Genomic DNA, 19,635 nt, shown 5'->3' with positions numbered 1-19,635 from the left:
TGGTTCTCTTCTGGGAGTGTTATCATTTTGTATGTCACCAGCCCATAAACTTATCAGTTGTGCAGGGCCTTGGAATGCAGTGAGAAGCCCAAGGGCACCAGAGTGGATGCAGCAGGAACATGTTGGGTCCAGACACCAGCAGTGAGAGCAGTGTGGTAAAGAGGTGGTGGATGACACCTCGGGACACAAGCATCAGCTCCAACACCGGGGCCCCGAGGCTGCCATGGCTGTCATTGTTCTCCTGCTCCTCCAAGATTCAGTTTTATGCGTAAAAGAGTGATATAACGAAACTCCAAGAGTCTTCCCAGCTCTAAACATCCTCTCATGCATGAATTCAATCTCCACATACCATGCATCATCTACGTAGGAGACACAGTTCTAAGCACCTTGCATGTGCTAACTTTTTTCATTCTCAGGATGCACTAACTAAGCATCTACTACGTCTCCAGCAAAACTGTAGACACTGGGGATTACAGATGACTGAGACACACCCCTTATGCTCAAGGAATTCACCACCTCTCCAAAGTCACAAGGGTTTATTTTCACTTTCATATTTTTCCTTCTCCGTCTCTTTCTTATACTCTGGCTCTTTCTTACACTCTTTCTGGCTCTCTTTCTGAGTTCTTCCCGGCTCCTTCTTATACTCTATATCTCTTTCTCTCTGACTGATCTTCCATATAGCTCAACATATGTTAGGCTGTCAACATATGGCATATTTTGCAAACAGATCAACAGTGGCACATATGCAACCATATATTCCTGGCACACAGATACCCCAGCTTGGCTTTGTCAGCCTCAGCAGAAAGCATTTGGTAAGTCTCTCTCAGAAATTCCAGAATGCACAAGCAGCCCATGTATCCTCTGACAAGTGGTTAAAATAAGTTGTTCCATGTCTTCTTTAGTGCAAAAGCCAGAACACTGTCTCCCCGCCCTTTCAATTCAGAGGCATGTAATACCAGAAGGCTCTGTCCTCACTCTCAACTATTTGGGCTGTTCTGACCAGAGGTCAAGTTGCCCACTAAAGATTCTTTTGTTTTTCCATTTGGCAGTGATTCATTATCTCCTCTGCGCCAGTGGATCAGCCCTACTAGGACATGGATGGGCTGTACTCTAAGAGTCTTAGGTCTATTTTGTCTGCTTAAAAATAAAAATATGTCTGTGTAGCAGACTCTGTAAATGCCCCAACCCATATCCTTCAACACTCACCATTTCCCTGCATGCCAGCCTGAATGCCTGAATCTGTATTTCTTTGTCTGAGGGCTTTCTCTGCTCATGCACACAGTAGGCCAAAGGTGCTCCTGTATCTCCTCTCCCCAAGCTTCCTTCAACCAGTGATAGATGAGAAATGATGGATAAATGCCCCAGCTCTCTCACCTTCTGTGGGCTAATGCTGAGGCAGTGTATCCCGGAATTCCCACTGGGAAACTTGCTTGATAGTGTGTCCTAATTGGCTTCCTTCCTTTTCCTCTCTCTTCCCCACCACCCACTGCCAGTGTTTCCTGGAATTACCCCATAAACAAAGTGCTTGCACTTGAATCCTTGTGTCAGGATCTTCTTCTGGGGGCACCCAAATTAAGACAATTTGTAATTCAACTTTGGAAAAAAGGTGATCCATTATAACACAGGATCTCCTTAACCTTGGACTTCTGACTGGTGGCCCAGGAGGCAATCTGCACTTCAAAAACGCTCCTGGGGGGGCCGGCCCGGTGGCGCAAGTGGTTGAGTGCGCGCGCTCCGCTGCGGCGGCCCGGGGTTTGCCGGTTCGGATCCCGGGCGCGCACCGACGCACTGCTTGGCAAGCCATGCTGTGGCGGCGTCCCATATAAAGTGGAGGAAGATGGGCACAGATGTTAGCCCAGGGCCATCTTCCTCAGCAAAAAAAAAAAAAAAAGAGGAGGATTGGCGGATGTTAGCACAGGGCTGATCTCCTCACAAAAAAAAAAAAAAAAAAAAAAAAAAACGCTCCTGGATGTCAACAAAAGCAGCAGCAGATCCAAAGCTGTTGGAAATACGATGCCCAAATTCTACTTGGTCACTTGGTCTGGTGAGAAATTGTCCCGGCAGCTAAGCATAATTGTCCTGCCCTGGCCATGTGCAAATGGGAGTGAAAGACAGAGGGAGAAAGTTAGATTCTGCCACTGTTTCTACGCCCGCATGGCTTCTTGCCTCCTCCTTCTTAAGATCATACTTTGTTCTTTTTCCTTGTAAAGATTAAAATGTACACAAACAATAAGATAAAGGAAAAGAGCAATCAAAGAAGAAAGTGAACATGACTGGTTGGTTGTTGTAACAGCTCATTGGAAGCTCAATGTGTACTAAACATGAGTTAACATTTAACCACTCCAACTCAGGTTGGACCCAAGGAGTCAAAAGTCACTTAACAGAGGTAACTGCAGACAGAAAGTTTAAAAAGTATCTTCATACTATTGCCCTTTAACTAGCTATTCCAAATTTTTCAGGGAAATCCCAGTGGCAAAATTTGATTTGTTATAAGCTGAGTATGGGGAGGAAGAAAACAAGAGTTTGAGACGAGAGTGAGGTCCATTATATCTCAACCCTTGATCCATTCAGTAAGCTCTAGCCCAGCACTGTCCAACAGAACTTTCTGTGATTATAGAATGTTCTAGAGCTACACTGTCCAATACAGTAGCTGCTAGCCACATGTGGCTATTGAGTACTTGTAATGTGGGTTGTACATTCAATATGCATTACAGTTATTTAAATAATTCATATATTGCATTATTATATATGTTGTACAATGCAGCTTTATAATTTTATTATAATTATAATAATGGTTATTCCAGTTCCAGCTATCTTTCTCCCATCCCCTTCTCCTTCCTCTCTCCAGTGAAGCCCTGGCTTGAGCTCATTTTTCTGTCTTTGACCCAAGTACCCCCTTCAGGATTGATTTTCTGTTCTTGCTCACCAGAGCTGTTCACTGTCCACCACTTCCCAGCCTTGGGGATCTATTGGTGGGTTTGCCCTCATGAGGGAAGTATCCCATAGTTGCCAATATCTAAAGCAAATTCCTCTATAACCTCTTTCTATTGACTCAACCTGGGGCCGGGGACACTGAAAAAAATACGGTGATTTGCCTCAAACATTATATCGCCTACATAGTACCTCCTTCCCTTCATACCTGGGCTTGCTTCGAATGTATGGAGAGACCTTGACAAATTATCCCTTGTGCAATAGTGAGGCAGACACTGGCAGATGTCTGCACTTATCCCCTGAGAGCCCTTCACCATCTTCATGCACATCTGTCACTAGCGCCCCCCCCACCCCCAGCTGGCACCTACATCTCTTGTTGGAGGACAATCCTCAGGCTGCTAGAACCCACTTTGTCCACGGAAGGAGATCCAGAAGTGCCTGGGAATCTATGCTACAGTGGGTCCTGATCCACTGATTATCATCCTATCAACACTCCAGCTCCTTTGTCCTTTGATGAGGACCTACACTATCCCCAGAGCGCGACTGAGCCCAAGTTACCCTCCTGGGGACTTTGCTTGATATATCACCCCTCCTTGGAGCTCTTCCCTTTCCAGTTCCATTTCCTTACTGGTTTTTAATGAACCTTCATCTCAGAGTCTACTACTGGGGAATCCAACTTAAAACAAGTATTTTTTAAATAAAAAAATCAAACCCTAAAATCCACTAAATTATTTTTTGTAATCTCTTTTCTTTAAAAAAAAAGTTTGTTTTTAAAGGGGTCAGTGGGTAGAAACATCTTCCAATTAAACATTTAAAAAATATTTGGGGCGCAGCAGAACAGATCAGTGTTACCTTAAACTCTTGAAAATGTTGTTATCTGTCCAACAGATATGTTCATACAGGTCCTCAATCCAAACATTTACATCAGTAGCTCAGTGTCAGGCCTTCGGAATATAAAAGGAAAGAGAGGGATGCTTTTAGATTCAGCAAATATTTGTTGCGGGTGCACAATGTTTGAAGCATTTGTGCCAGATGAAGAGATGAAAGCAACAGCGTACCCCAAGTTGCTTTCAATTTCACACAGTTCCAGAGAAGGAGTCTGCTAATCACATTGCTGCTTTGCCAAACATACTCGGGGACAGGGACTTATTAAAGATGGGATTGGGCTCTTCAAATTCTTTTTAAAACATTCACCAAAGGGCTATTTCATGACCTAGTTTCTTCGTTAAGTAATAACGTATGGAACGTCTTGTTTTCAGTCCTCAGCAGCTGCCAAAACCTGAATGTATCAAATCCAACAGATCACAGCCATCCGGGAGACCTATTAATAGCAAGATAATTTTCAAGTCCACTGTACTGAGTAGCATTTTGTTTTTTGGTTAGACATATAATGCATTCCATGTCACGTCTGGTGAGCTGTGTTTTGAGGTTGTATTTTTAAAAATAAAGCAGGCTTGTTTTAAATTAGGACAACAATAAATCTGTCGTTTGCTATTTTTGCCTGGGATATTGTGGTACCACAACTAATATCTAGGTTTGTAGAGCCCGAATTAAAACACACTTGTCTCTTTTATGTTCTTGTATAGTGTTTCTTGGTGTTTATCAGGAATCACAGAAGTGTAAGAAAGAAAATAGCTCTCTGGCAAGGAAGCACATTGTGATGATCCCATGAAGCATATTATCTAATCTGGATTCTGGTCTACTTGGGGGCATCTCAAATGAGGGGGAAGAACTGCACGGGGTAAGAAAACACAACATTTCTCCCTGTTCAAACCATTTATCAAGTCCTTGTGCATGTGTGTTTGTATGTGTGTGTGTCTTGTTTAAAACTCCTTCTCTACCACAGGGTCATAAAGCTATTGTGATAGTTAATTTTCTGTGTCAACTTGGCTAGGCTATGGCGCCCAGTTGTTTGGTCAAACACCAGTCTAGATGTTGCTGTGAAGGTGTTTTATAGATGTGATTAACATTTACTTTGATAAAGACTTTGATAAAGCAAATTACCATCCAGAGTGTGTGTGGGCCTCATCTAATCAGTTGAAGGCCTTAAGAGAAAAGACTGAAGTTCCTCAAGGAAGAAGGAATTTGGTCTCAGAACTGCCTTCAGACTCAAGACTGCAACATCAACTCTCGCTGGAATTTCCAGTCTGCTGGCCTGCCCTGGGGATTTTAAACTTTCTGTTCCACCCCTACAATCGTGTCAGTCAAGTCCTTAAAATAAATGTCTCTCTCCCTCTCCCTCTCTCTCTTTCTATGTATATACACAGCCTATTGGTTCTGTTTCTGTAGAGAACTCTGACTAATACAGATATTCTCCTGTGTATTCTTCTAAAAGTTCAGTTTGGGATTTCACAAGTAACTTTTTAACCCATCTGGAATTGATTTTGTAGATATACTTTTAATTTATTATTTCTTCAGTCAATTTCATGTGCTTTGGGGAGTAAGAAGAGATAAATCCGTGTATTTACCAGGCCTCTTGGACTGTAAGTTTGTGTATCTTTTTAAAAGAACAAACATCTAGTCCTCATTGTAGAAATTCTAATTCAATAGATCTGAAGTGGGGCCTAAGCACGTATATTTTGTTAATATAGGCAGTTCTGAAGTTCACTATCTTAGAAGAAAAGATAGATGAATATGTTTATATCCTTTAGATAGGAAACATCTGAGAATAATATTAAAGACAAAATCCATTCAGAAAAAAGCTTGAGCTATTTGACCATATTAAGTATTTTTAAACTTATAAAAACTATCGGTTATAAGAAAAATAAGGTCTAAGGATCTAACGTCTAACATGGTGACTATATTTGATAATACTGTATTGTATAAATGAAATTTGTTAAGAAAGTAGAACTTAAGTGTTCTCACCGAAAAGAAAAAAAAAGGTAAATACGTGAGGTGATGAATGTGTTAACTAACTCGATGGTGGGAATCCTTTCACAATGTATACGAATATCAAATCATCACGTTGTATATTTTAAATATATTACAATTTTATATGTCAATTAAACCTCAATCAAGCTAAAAAAATTAAAATTCATATAGAAAAGTGCATCTGTAAAATTTTTAAACTCTGGTACAACAAGCAACAGCATAAGGAAAGTTAAAAGTAGAAGGACAAACTAGGAAAAATGTACAATATGTATTTTAAAAATTAATGTCCGTATGTAAAAAGCTCTTATAAGTAAATACTACAGGAGCAATAGAATAGATCAAAATGATGAAGAACCTGAATTACGGGATCTGACTGCCTGGATTTGAATCCTGGCCCCAGTACTTACAAAGAAGATCCTGGTGGGCACATTACTGAATCTCTGTCTCTGTTTTCACATCTCTAAAATGAGAATAATAATAACTTTACAGGGTCATAGTGAATATTAAAAATAGGTAATGCCTATTAAGGGCTTAGAATAGCGACACATTATAAGATATCAATAAATATTAGCTTCTTAATGAAAAGAGTAACATCTCAAAGAAAAATGGGCAGAGAATATAAATGGGCAATTCATTAAAAGCAACAACAACAACCCAATACAAATGGTGATGAAACATAAAAAAGTGCCCTCACTTGTGGTTAGAAAAATACAGAATAAAAGATGGTATTATTTTCATTATTATCATGGATCAACTTGGCAAAGATTAAAAAGACAGACAACATCTACAGTTGCAGAGGGGGATGGGAAACAGATATTCCCACACACTTCTCTGTGGCTGATATTTAGTGTTGTTGTAAAGGTAAAAGACAGTTATCCCACCACTAGCACCTTTGAGTGTCACCCACTATCCCAGCTGCTTGGCCTTCTCCTCTGGCACCTGGACCTCCCAACCCAGCAATTAAGGGTTTCCTTCAGGACACGGCCCCATGCTAAGGTCAGTATCCATTCTGTCATTGAGTATTTTGGATATCATCTCCGGATATAATCTTTCTGTAGAGTATTCTTGCAATATGTCAGAGGTTGGAATATGTACACCAAGGAACTAACGAGAAAAATGTATGAAAGCCTACATATTCAGAAGTTTATTGCAAAATTGGAAACAACCTAAAAATCATACAAGAGACTTTGGTTAAATTTGTCATGGTAAATCCATAAAATGTAATATTATGCACATCTTAAAATGAGGACATTAAAATGTCCCCAGTATATCATTAATGGGGAAAAAACAAGTTACAAAACCTCATGTTTAATATGATTATTTTTGTTTGGGTGTATATTTTTTCATGTATTTGTATGCGTAAAAAAGTATATATATGTGTACAATATATACACACATACATACACATATATACACATTTTATATATGTATGTAATATTTAACAGTATTTATCTGGGGTGAATTGCAAAAATTAGCCTCAAACTATTCCTATCTCTGTATGCTTGTACCTTTGGAATGTCTCTTGACTGCTTAAATCCGTGCTTAGGGCCGGCCCCGTGGCTTAGCGGTTGGGTGCGTGCCCTCCGCTGCTGGCGGCCCGGGTTTGGATCCCGGGCGCGCACCGATGCACCGCTTCTCCGGCCATGCTGAGGCGGCGTCCCACATGCAGCAGCTAGAAGGATGTGCAGCTATGACATACAACTAACTACTGGGGCTTTGGGGGAAAAATAAATAAATAAATAAATAAAATTATATCAAAAAAAATATCCATGCTTAGCCATGTAACTTGTTTGGCCAATGGGACATTGGCAGACGTGGTCCTAGGAGAGGCCTGAGAAATGCTTGCGCTTTGGTGCTTTGCCTCTTGTTGCTGTACTTGGAACCCTGAGACTCCCATGTGCAAAGGTGAACAGCCTATTCTCCAGCAGGTGAATAGCCTGCTGGAGAGGTCATGTGGAGGAAAACTGAGGTGCCTCGGCCAACAGCCTGCCAACTGCCAGCTATGAGTGAGGCCAGGCTTGACCATCCAGCCCCAGCCAAGCCTCCAGAAGACTGCAGAGATATGCTGAGCCTAACCTGCCAACCCACAGAATTATGAAGTAATCATTGATTATTGTTTCAAGCCACTAAGTTCTGGATGGTTTGATATATTATATCAGGATAGTAGAATTTGGATACTTAAAATTTTTATGTGTGTGTGTGAGGAAGACCAGCCCTGAGCTAACATCCAATGCCAATCCTCCTCTTTTTGCTGAGGAAGACTGGCCCTGAGCTAACATCCGTGCCCATCTTCCTCTACTTTATATGGGACGCCGCCACAGCATGGCTTAACAAGCGGTGTGTCAGTGCGCACCCGGGATCTGAACCGGCAAGCCCTGGGCCACTGCAGCGGAGCCTGTGCACTTAACTGCTTGCGCCATGGGGCCAGCCCCTGGATACTTAAAAGTTTGAAAGCAATCTTTTATAACTCTGCATTTTCTAAACTTTTACAAAGAACATGCATTACTTTTAAAATCAGGAAAAAAATCGCCTTTTCTATTAAAAATAATTTTAACTAGTTTTTAAATTTTTTAAAGTAAGGAAATGAAAACCTTGAGCCAGGCTTGATGGCCTAGTGGTTAAAGTTCAGCACGCTCTGCTTTGGTGGCCCAGGTTCAGTTCCCTGGAGAGGAACCACACCACACATCTGTCAGTAGCCATGCTGTGGTGGTGGCTCACATAGAAGAACCGAAAGAACTTACAACTATACACAACTATGTACTGGCAATTTGGTGGGGGAAAAGAAAAAAAACAGGAGGAAGATTGGCAACAGATGTTAGCTTAGGGTGACTCTTCCCCTGCAAAATAAAAGAAAAAGAAAATGAAAACCTCTACCTGATTTAAGCTGTTCAACAGAATAATAATATTAATAGCTAACATTTAAATAGCACTTACTATGCGCCAGGCACTATGTGTTGTACATATATTATCTTAATCTCCACAATAATTCAATTGCAAAGAATACTATTATCATTTCCTTTTTCCAGTTGAGGAAATTGAGGCCCAGAGAGGTTTAATAACTTGTCCAAGGTCACACAGCTAGTAAAATGGCAGATCTGCGGTTGACCTCAAGCAGTCTGTTTCCTGAGTCTATGCCTTTAACTGGCATGAGACAGAAACAAAACCATATGTAAATGTGAAAGGTCATTTCTCAATGATTTGGTATCTGAAAGTTACAGTTGTGAGATACCCAGGATGCTCTCTGCTCTCTCTTGAGTTTCCTAACTTCATACACTTTCATCAAGCAATAAAATGTTGGGGTGGATGTGGTGGAGAAGATGTGCTAGGACTCAAACTCTTCCATTTGCTGCTTGTTATCAACTCCCTTATAGGGATTTGTTGAGGGAGGTGGAGGGTGCTAAACCTCTAACTAAAAGCAGGTTTGTCAATTGACAAGGTTCTTGTAATTTATGCTTTCCCTCTCCACCAAGACCGCCAACTAGAGAGAGCTATTTATAAGGCTGTTTATCTCAAATTCTATTGTGCAAGAGGCATTTTTTAATACCACACTTCCAGCACAGTTCTGCACACACTACAAACAGTGAATGCTCAAGAAAAGTGTAGATGATGATGATGATGATGATGATGATGATGATGACGATGCTGCTGCTGCTCAAACATACCCAGCAAGTTCTCAAAAGGGGGTGGTGTGGCTGAGCAGTTAAGAGTAGCACTTTAGAGTCAGATTAGACCTGGGTTCAAATCCTGCTGCCACCATTTACAAATTGTGGGTCCTTGGGCAAGTTAGCTAATCTCTTGGTGCCTCTGGTTTTTCCTGTGTCAAATAGAGATAATAGGGTGTTGTGAAATTTAAAAATGATTCTTGGCAAGAGCTGCTACTCTCTATCATCATTATCATCATCATCATCATCTCAATTTATCAATAAAAAGTTTAGAAACTATGACTTCATCAAATTCTAAATTATCTATAGACTTCAATGTTATCCAAAGCAAAGAAATAGGAGATTTTTACCAGGAATGACAGAACTGAGAGTCTAAAATTCTTGGTGACAATCCTTTCTTGTGGTCTTGATAGCGTAAAATCAGCACAAGATGGTGGCCTTAGGTGGTCAAACAGAATCAAGGTTGGCAATCCCATCTGGAGTCACTTGATGATCCTTGCCATTTCCTGAGAGAAATTACCTCCAAATACTGTTGTGACTTGGATCCCTTTCCAACTCAGCATGGCTACAGCCATAGACTGTCAATGCCTAAAGACAACAGAAAGCAGGCCTGGGCCTGTTCTGCCTTTTCCTTATTGCCTCCTGCAGCCATAATTACCCAACATGACAGGCTTCTTCTCTTCTAACAGGCAGGGTTAATATGTCCAGCCTTAGATGATAATTTGAAGTCTGCAACAGCTAAACTGTAAACAAGACAGAGTCATGTTGAAAAAAAACAAGGAACAGATTTTGTTAAATAAAAACAAATGAAACTAAAGGAAAGGTCATAGTTTTTGTATTTCTACAACAAATGCAATCTAACGATAATTCATATCTGCTAGAATCCCTCTGTTTTTTAGATTATAATTAAATTTCTCTTTGAATAATCATCTTGCATACTTTCCTTAGGAGAAACTGTTTACATTTCATCATATCTTTGAAAATGTAATAGATCTCTGTTTTAATCAGCCTTTCTCCTATTTGGATCATTCCTTTAAAAGACTGATGAACAGGTTTGTTTTTAAAAATACAACTCAGCAGTGAATTTGACTGGTATCAGAGGTACCATAAGTCAGTGTAGTTTTAGAGATAGTTTTGACAATGAATGGCTATGATGCCAGAAGTACCTTTGGCAGATTGATGCAGTAATGGCTCCCAAGTTGTTCAAGTCTCCCTGTATCCGTACCCTTGGGTAGTTTCCTTCTACACTGACTCTAGACTTGGCCATGTGATTTGTTTGACCAATAGGATAATAACAAATGTGATGCAAGCAAAGATTTGAAAAGCACTTGCACATTGTGGGTATCTGTCTCTCTTGCTATTCTTAGGATTCTTGTTACAGCTACCATGTGAACAAGCCCATCTAGGGCTGCCTGATGGATGATGAGAGAAATCCACGGCTGGAACTCAAATGGCTGCCTTAGCTAATAGCTAACCAATATCCCAGCTGACCTAGCAGCTGCCCACAGACACATGAGTGACACCCAGTTGAGACCAGCAGAAGGCTCATCCATCGGAGCCCAGTACAAATTTCCAGAGCACAGGATTGTGGTTGCTGTTTGAAGCCACTAGGTTTTGGGGTGGTTTGTTATACAGTGAAAGTAAACTGACAGTGTCCCAGTGAGAGCAGAGTTGCAGCACCAGCTTTGGGGCAGATGTTGGAATCCATCAGAATGATTTTGCTTATAAACAACTATGATTGACATCAACATAAAACAACAAGAAGTGAGCAAATACAGGTGGTCCATACATCCACATGGTGACTATGAAAACTGGAACAAACATAGCCAGAGAGTATGGGGATGGGGATGGATTGATCTCTCACGACTCAGCGTTTGGGATCAATTGAGTAGAGACTTGCAAGTATGAGGATTTTAAGAATAGTGAGGGCCACTTCAGCACCACCTAAAATTTTGTTTGTTTGTGACTTTGCATTTTATACTTTGCATAAAGCTCCTGAAGCCCTTGGTTGGACTAGATCAACTGGTTCGTGAAACTGGGACTTGCTTTATGATGTTTTTTTTCCACCTACTTTTCCTAAGCACACACTCTGCAAGACATCCCTTAGGAAAAGCGTTCTGTGGTCACATAAATCATTGCATACTCTTGATCCCTCTTGAAATTTCACAATGTACCTTGGCATAGTAAAGACACGTTTGTCTTCATTTATTCCAGTGCTGAAGTGTATTTGATCATGGAACCCTTTTTGTGAGTAACGTATATTAAAATCTCATTAAGCAATGTTGCTCAGAGCCTACTTTGAGAAAGTTTTTTTTCTAACTTTCTTATAGTGTAATATAGCACACATATGGAAAACTACATGAAGCACAAACATGCAGCATAGTGAATTATTGTAGACCAAACACTCTTGTAACTACCACCCAGGTCAAGAAATAGAATATTGCCAACCCCTCCACTAAACCCCTGCGAACTCCTGGCCATTATAAATTCCTCCCTCCTCCCTAGAGGTAACCATTTCTCTGACTTGATGGTAATAACTTCCTTGCAGTGTTATATTGTTTTGCCACCTAAGTATGCATACCTAAATTATAGACTTGTTTTGTTTTTGAAAGCTATATAAATAGAATTATACAGTATGTATTAGAGGGGCATAGGGTATAAGTATCTTCCTCCCAAATCGAGGGTACCAATTCACACTCCTACCAACAGTGTATGAGAGTTCTAGTTGCTCCACATCCTAGGTTATACTTGGTAATGTCAGCTGTTTTAATTTTTGCCAGTCTATTTGATGTATAGTGGAGATTTGCATTTGCATTTCTCTGTGTAGTAATGAGGTCGAGCACATTCTGTTACGTTTCTTGGTCATTTGGATATCCTCTTTTGTGCAGCTCATGCTGAAGCCTTTTGCTCATTTTTCTACCGAGTTTCTATTTCTTTCTTAATTTATAGGAGTTCTCATCTATTCTAGATAAAGGTCCTTTGGTGGGTATAGGAGTTGCAAATATCTTCTCTTACTCTAGCTCTTGCTTTTTCTTTCTTAATGGGGTCTTTTGCTAAACAACAGCTCTACATCTAAATGTAATAAAATGTATCAGTTGTTTTCCTTTCCTTATGCTTAGTGCTTTGTGTGTCTCCTTTAATCACACCTGTCTCCATGTCCAGTGCTTTCTGGGGAGCTGGACTTTGAAGGGGCAAGTCTTTGGTCACTGGTAGTGGTGAAAGCCAAAAAGTGCAGGCGCCAGGAGGAAAGGGGAGTGTTTGGGAAGGGGAAGGGCAGAAGGCAAGAGGAGGAATAGGGATTGGCAGGAAGGCAACAGGGTCCCTGCAAGCAGTTGGAGGGTATGACTGAAGATGGATTTTTTTTTCCCCAAAGCCCCAGTAGACAGTTGTATGTCATAGTTGCACATCCTTCTAGTTGCTCTATGTGGGACGCGGCCTCAGCATGGCCGGAGAAGCGGTGCGTTGGTGCGCGCCCAGGATCCGAACCCAGGCCGCCAGTAGCAGAGCACGGGCACTTAACCGCTAAGCCACGGGACCGGCCCTGAAGATGGATTAAACGTCACTTTCACTGTCCAGCTCCTTATGCGTGGAAAGGAAGTTATCAGTATCATCAGAAAGAAAGGAGAATCAGTTAAGAAGATGTGTAGGGAGAGTGGTGCACATATCAACATCTCAGAAGGGAATTGTGCTGAGAGAATTACCACTTTGGCTGCACCCACTAATGCCATCTTTAAAGCCTTTGCTATGATCATTGACAAACTGGAAGAGGATATCAGCACAAAAGCACAGCTGCCAGTAGACCCTGGTCACCCTGAGCCTGATGGTCCTTGCTAGTCAGTGTAGCTCCCTCATTGGGAAAGGTGGTTGCAAGATCAAGGAAATGTGATGAGAACAGGGGCTCAGGTCCAGGTGGCAGGGAATATGCTTGCCAACTCAACTGAGCAGGCCATTACAACCGCTGGCATTCAGCCATCTATCATCAAGTGTGTCAAACAGACCTAGACTGGTCGTGTTGGAGTCACCCAACTCTGAAGGCCATCCAGCTCTCTGGTCATCTTTGCAGGCGGTTAGGACAGGTATAGCACAGGCAACAATGTGTGAGCTTTTCTCACGCCACCCCATCCATGTCCTCAACGCTGACCTGGAGGGACTCCCTCTAGAGGCCTATACCATTCAAGGACAGCAGGCCATTCCACAGCCACACGTAACCAAGCTGCCCATGTTGGCAATGCAACAGTCTTGTTTTCCCATGATGCATGGCAACCTTGGATTCAATGACATTGAGTCCACTCTCCAGAGGTGAAAGTCTATTGGAAAGGTCTGGATGCATCTACTATGACTATTCATGAATTCACCGTTCTAAGCATTTTAATTGGCTGTATAAGGGGGCATTAGTGCGCCAAAATCAATAAGATTGATGTCTTACCAGATGTCTGCAGCACAGATCAAAATTGCAAACCCAGTGGAAGGATCTAGTGATAGGCAGGTTACCATCATTGGATCTGCTGCCAGCATTAGCTTGGTTCAACATCTAACCATCAGGATTTCCTCAAAGACGGGTGGCATGGGGAGCAGCTAAAACAACACAGATTCAGCTATAATCCTTTTTGGCTATTCACCATCCTTAATCCACCTGTGTGGTTTCTGAACAGTCAGCAACTCCAAGTTTTAAATAGTCTGTAAAATTTCAGTTTCTTTACATTTTATCATCCACTGGTAAATTGATTTTTAAATTATTCTAATTCCTTTCTCCATTCAGATGTTAGAGCTGAGTTCCATATTTAGTTTTATAAGCTTCTCCATGTTTTGTTTTATTTGGGGGTTTTTTGCTCATGAATTTTTTTGTTTGTCATAGAACTATAAGAGTGGGATATTGGGCCAGCCCTGGTGGCCTAGTGGTTAAGTTCAGTGCACTCCGCTTCAGTGGTCCAGGCCTGGTTTCCGGGTGCGGACCTACACCACTCGTCTGTCAGTGGCCATGCGTGGTGGTGGCTCACATACAAAAAGAGAAAGATTGGCAGAGGATGTTAGCTCAGGGTGAATCTCCCTCAGCAAAAACAAACAAACAAACAAAAAGAATGGGAAATGTCAGAAATTTTTCAAAAAATAAAGATGGACTGGAAAAAAAATTAGCCAGATGAGGTTTTCCTCATAGTTATCTTTACACTGTTTTGCAATCACATGAAGCTTGGAATCTTCATATGTTCTTGCTCTGGGTATCTGTTTGCTTTATTCCCCCATGACAAAAGCTACAAGGACAAGAACATTCTATTCTATTAGCAGTGACTGTGGAGCAGCCTATTGGAGGTCAAAGAACTGACATTTATTGTTTTGCTGCTGTATCCCAAGCCCTCTGTTGAGCTGTTGATGTACATTACATAGTTCATTCTCTTAACAATTCTAGAGGGAGGTGTTATTTTCCCTCTTTTATAAGTGGGGAAACTGAGGTTCACTGAGACAAAATAACTTGAGCAAGGTTACACACATGAAATAGCCAGTCAATGGCAAAGGCAGGATTTGAACTCAAGATTGAATCTAACGCAAAGTTTATGGCTTTCCCACTGCAACATGATGCCATCCAGTAGGAGCAGGAGACTTGATAAAGTCGGTCTGTGAAAGGGAGTTATAAAACGTTGCCTTGGCTGCATGATACTTGGGTGAGGAGGAATCCTTATATTCACTTTCTGTCTTGGTGTGGGTTATCCTAGAAGCAGAAGCTAAGAGAAGGGTTTGAGTGCAAGTTGTTTCTTTGGGTGGTGATTCCAAGAAACACCAGTAGGAGAGGTGAGACAGGAAGGGAAGGCATCCAGTAAAGGGAATCTATCAAACACTGGGGGTCACTGGAGCTCAGCCCTGCTGGGGAACTCCCAGAGCCCCATACCCCAGAGTTACCCCACCTCACAGTTGCTCCAATGGAGGGCTGTGGCAGCTGGGTATTTCCCCACCAACTCCCATCTATCATTAGATGAGGGCAGCTGTGGAAGGATTAGTCCTCCAGCACTTCGGGCTGACCCTGAGGGTGGGCCCAGACGCTCCTCGGGCTGGAAAAGGTCCCGCAGGTGGAGCATTGCAGGTGTTTGCAGTAAAGAGCCTTTGGCCTATAGGTGGATATGGAGGAGATGTGGCAGAAAACCAATACTGTCTGCTACACCCTCTACTAGGAAAAGCCAATGCAAAAGAGAAATAACAGCAGCTCTGGTAAAGGAGAGAAGGCTATAGAAAAGTTTCAAATCCCTCCAAAGGGCTGTGCAATGTAATATTCCTGAGATGTTCACACTGGCACCTTCAAATCTAATTTGCCACACTAAGGAAGTGACACCCTCCATACTACAGTTTAATAATTGAGCTATTATTCAAGAGCGATCCTATTAACAGTCCATTCATTTTCTCCACGGCGGTTCAGTCATTGAAATTCACCCACTGTATCTTGTGACTATTAGTGATACTCTGGGAAGTATTATTTATGAGTGTGTACAAAAAAAGATTTGACAAAGATTTCACATGCAATCTGATACTAAAGACGTGATTTCCAAATCTGACTGGGGCATGGGCTGGGCTGGGTTTAGTCTAAGACATTCTCTTACAGTTGGAGTTTTTCATGTCACTTTCCCATTCACAAAATGGGGGGAGGGATGGAGAGTGGAGTTGGTATTTAGAGATTTTAAATACCGACTAAATAAAGGGGCTTTTTAATGCTAATTAACCCACTTAATCCCCTTCAGAGACTAGCACTTTCAACAGCCTTAAAATAGAAGAAAAATGTAATAAATGGGGAGGGGAGGAGGAGTTGACTATTTAAGAAAGCGACAACTGACGTTAACTTGCACTGAGGGTAGAGGTCTGTGAGGCTGGATAGACTCAGAGCAAACATTAGAAAGAAGAACACGACAAAATTGAAATAATTTTCAGTTTCTGGCTCAATTCCTTGTTCAGTGATGGACAACTAGTGCCCTGCCTTGTACAAAGGTGCTGCCATTGAATTCATCGGCTCTTGTAAGAGTATTTTTACACCACGGAATAAAAGTAAAATTAGGCGAAGTGGTTATCAAAGCAGTCACTCTTTTCTTAACCCCCCCCCGAAACAAACGCGTGCACACACACACACCCATACACACATACCTTTTTAAAGACAACATTTTCTTTCTTAAATTGAAATGATTTCTAAGGTGTTCTGATGCTTGGTCTGTATTTCAGCCTCAGGACGTTCTTATTAGGGTCAGTTAAACTGCTCGCTGATCAGAGCACTAATGATGGAGTCAGACTGACCTGGGTTAGAGGTCAGGTTCTGCCACTTACTGGTCTTAGTTTTTTTACTCGCAAAGCAGGGCTAATCATAGTATATTCCTCATCAGCTGTAGGAAAAATTGTGCTTCGGTGGAAAACTATGCAGTGTCCAGAGCAGGGAGGTCAAGAAACCTTTGCTGTAGACGGCCAGATAGTACAGGTCTTAGGTTTTGTGGGCTACACGGCCACTGCTGCAACGACTCAATTCTGCCATTGTAGCATGAAAGCAAACATAGAAAATACACAAATGAATGTGTGTGGCTGTGTTCCAATAAAACTTTATTTACGAAAACAGGCAGTGGGCTGCATGTGGCCCACAGGCAGTAGTCTAACGCACACCTTTCTTGGTTTATGATTCTAGCCTTTCATTGCCATTGAGCCAACTCTGTATTTGCAAAATAATTCTTGTCTATAAACTTGCAAATTCTGCCCAATAGAGGTTCAATTGACTTCCCTCCCCCACTATGGAAGGGATCAATTTTGCCCCTATTTGCATATTCATTTCAATATTCCAGATCTATAAAATGTGTCTGTTCTTTGGATTCTCCCTTGAACTGGTAACATTTTACCAGTTCCCTCATTAGCGGGTTAAATTAAATACTCAACATTGTTAAAGAAAAAATTACTCTGACACTTGTTAAAATGGTAAGGAAGACTACCCAGGACTATTGCAACAGGTGTCAAGACTATTACAATAGGGGAGAGAGATCAGGCTCAACTCTGAATATGGCAAAGACAGCTGGGGGCTTATAGCCAACGAGCAGCATGAAGGAGTCAGTGGATAGAAAATTACTAAGAGAAAACATCAGGGATGAGGAAGGTTCTGGCTAAACTGACTTAAGAGGATTCTTGCTGAAGACAGGCCAAAGTGATCAGATATCAAGGGAGCGAGATGAGAAATTTGATCCGATATCAAGGGAAGTGGGACACCACGGGTGGGGGATTCTGGCTAAACTGACTCAGTGGGCTTCTTGAATAAGCAGGCCAAGAACAGAGCCCACAGTTGGGGCCGTGAGGGCTTAGAGGAGCCTGACTAGAGCTGGGTCAAGGAGAGAGTCTGTCAGTCAACATGTGTTCACTTTATACCTATATGAAAGTCACAATTGTACCTTTAAAAAAAATTAACCTTTAATCCAGCCAATACTTTTGAAGGAATTAACATAGCAACTGGCACATGGCAAGCACTCAATAAAGTTGTTGTTACTGTTGCTTTTGCTGTTATGTTTATATGAATGAGAATTCCAACAAGAAGCAGAACTCAGCCCAGAGGTTCAGATGAAGAGACTCCAGTGAAGGGACTAATTTGTGGGCAGGTTAAGGGAACCGACAAGGGATGTTAAAGCTCCCAGAGACTATAAGAAGCCAAACTCCTGTGCTGAAAGGGACAAGGGGAGGAAATAGTGTCACTGGATGGCAGCAAGAGCTGGGGCCATGGACGAGAGGCCACCTATCAGGATCTGTGGTCATGGAGGGACCCAGCTCTTGCCAGAGATGGAGTGCTGAAACAGGGAGGGACTAGAGAAGAGACAATCTCAATCTCTCTCTCCTCCTGCCTTCTGATTTCTTGCTGGGCCTTCCCATTGGCTGAACCCAATCAGAAGTCAGCTGACAGGAGAACCTGGGTGATGTAGTCTGCTTCTTGGGGCACAGAGCAGGGCAAAGACAGGTGGAGAATGTATCTTGGGGAGTGGGGGAGGGTGAAGAATAACCAGCATAATTATTACTATTATATTATTATAATGCTCAAAACCCACCGAATGTACAACACCAAGAGTGAACTGTAATGTAAACTATGGACTGTGGGTGATTATGATGTGTCCATGCAGGTTCGCCAGTTGTAACAAATGTACCACTCTGGTGGAGGGTGTTAATAGTGGGGAGGCTTGTGTATGTTGAGGGAGGCAAGGGGTATATGGGAACTCTCTGTACTTTCTACTCAATTTTGCTGTCAACCTAAAACTGCTCTAAAAAATAGAGTCTATTAAATTTTTTAAAAATGTTTTATAATGCTTTATATTTTCTAAAACCTTTGCATAAAAGTTGTTGTGAGGGGATAAGGCACATATAGTATCCTCATATTACAGACAAGGAAAGTAAAGCTTCAAGTACTTTGAGTTCAACTAACAAGTGGGAGAGCCTTCTGATTCTAAGTTCCGTGTGTGTAGCACAGAGGCCAGTCTTTTGTGGGGTGAAAGGGAAGTTGAGGAAGAAAGCAAAGAGAAATTTTCCTGTTTTGTACGTTTTGTCCCCCATAGAAACAGGAGTGGATCCTACTTACTTCTGGCCAACAGATTGTGTCCAGGTACGAGGGTGTGTGTGTGTGTGTGTGTGTGTGTGTGTGTGTGTGTGTCTAGGGGGGGTCAGCCTCATGTGATCACTCTCTATAATTCTTCTCCCAGAACCCTTATGTGTTGAGCTGGTTGTATCTTGAGAGATCCTCCTTAAATTTTAACCTCCCCCCTTCCATACACCTGCCTCTGCTGGTGTCCAAGGGCAGAGTGGTCCACAAGAATGCCCCACGCAGAGTGTGTCCAAAGCTCAAGGGTGGAGGAGAGGGCTATCAGTGCGCCAGCTTCAGAACCTCTCTGGCAATTTGTCCCTCTGCCTGAAAAATCTCCTGTCTCACCTCTACTCCCGCCTGACTAATATTCCTCTTTAGGGCCTCAATTTAAAGGTTACTCCCCTCAGAGATGCCTTCTCTGACTCTCCGTATAAATTAGGTTTCTCCCATTATTCTTTTCCCTATACCTTGTTTTTTCTTCAGAGATCTTATCACAATGTATGATTGTGTATTTGCCGATCTGTTTATTGCTAGCGTTCCTCTCTGTAGACTCTAAGGTTCGTGTAAATGAAACATCCTTTACCACCAATAACCCAGTGTTCAGCC

At 41.9% G+C, this 19,635-nt stretch overlaps 1 pseudogene; it reads left to right on the top strand.

The window, feature by feature from the left end:
- LOC131400664 (poly(rC)-binding protein 2-like) overlaps nucleotides 1-14,043 on the top strand; it is a 31,110-nt pseudogene extending 17,067 nt beyond the window's left edge.
- Nucleotides 14,044-19,635: the final 5,592 nt, after the last annotated feature.

The sequence above is a fragment of the Diceros bicornis genome, chromosome X, assembly GCF_020826845.1.
Source record: "Diceros bicornis minor isolate mBicDic1 chromosome X, mDicBic1.mat.cur, whole genome shotgun sequence".
In the NCBI taxonomy this organism is placed as follows: domain Eukaryota; kingdom Metazoa; phylum Chordata; class Mammalia; order Perissodactyla; family Rhinocerotidae; genus Diceros; species Diceros bicornis.
Note: the sequence above shows the minus strand (reverse complement) of the source record. Positions and strands in the feature narration are given on the sequence as shown.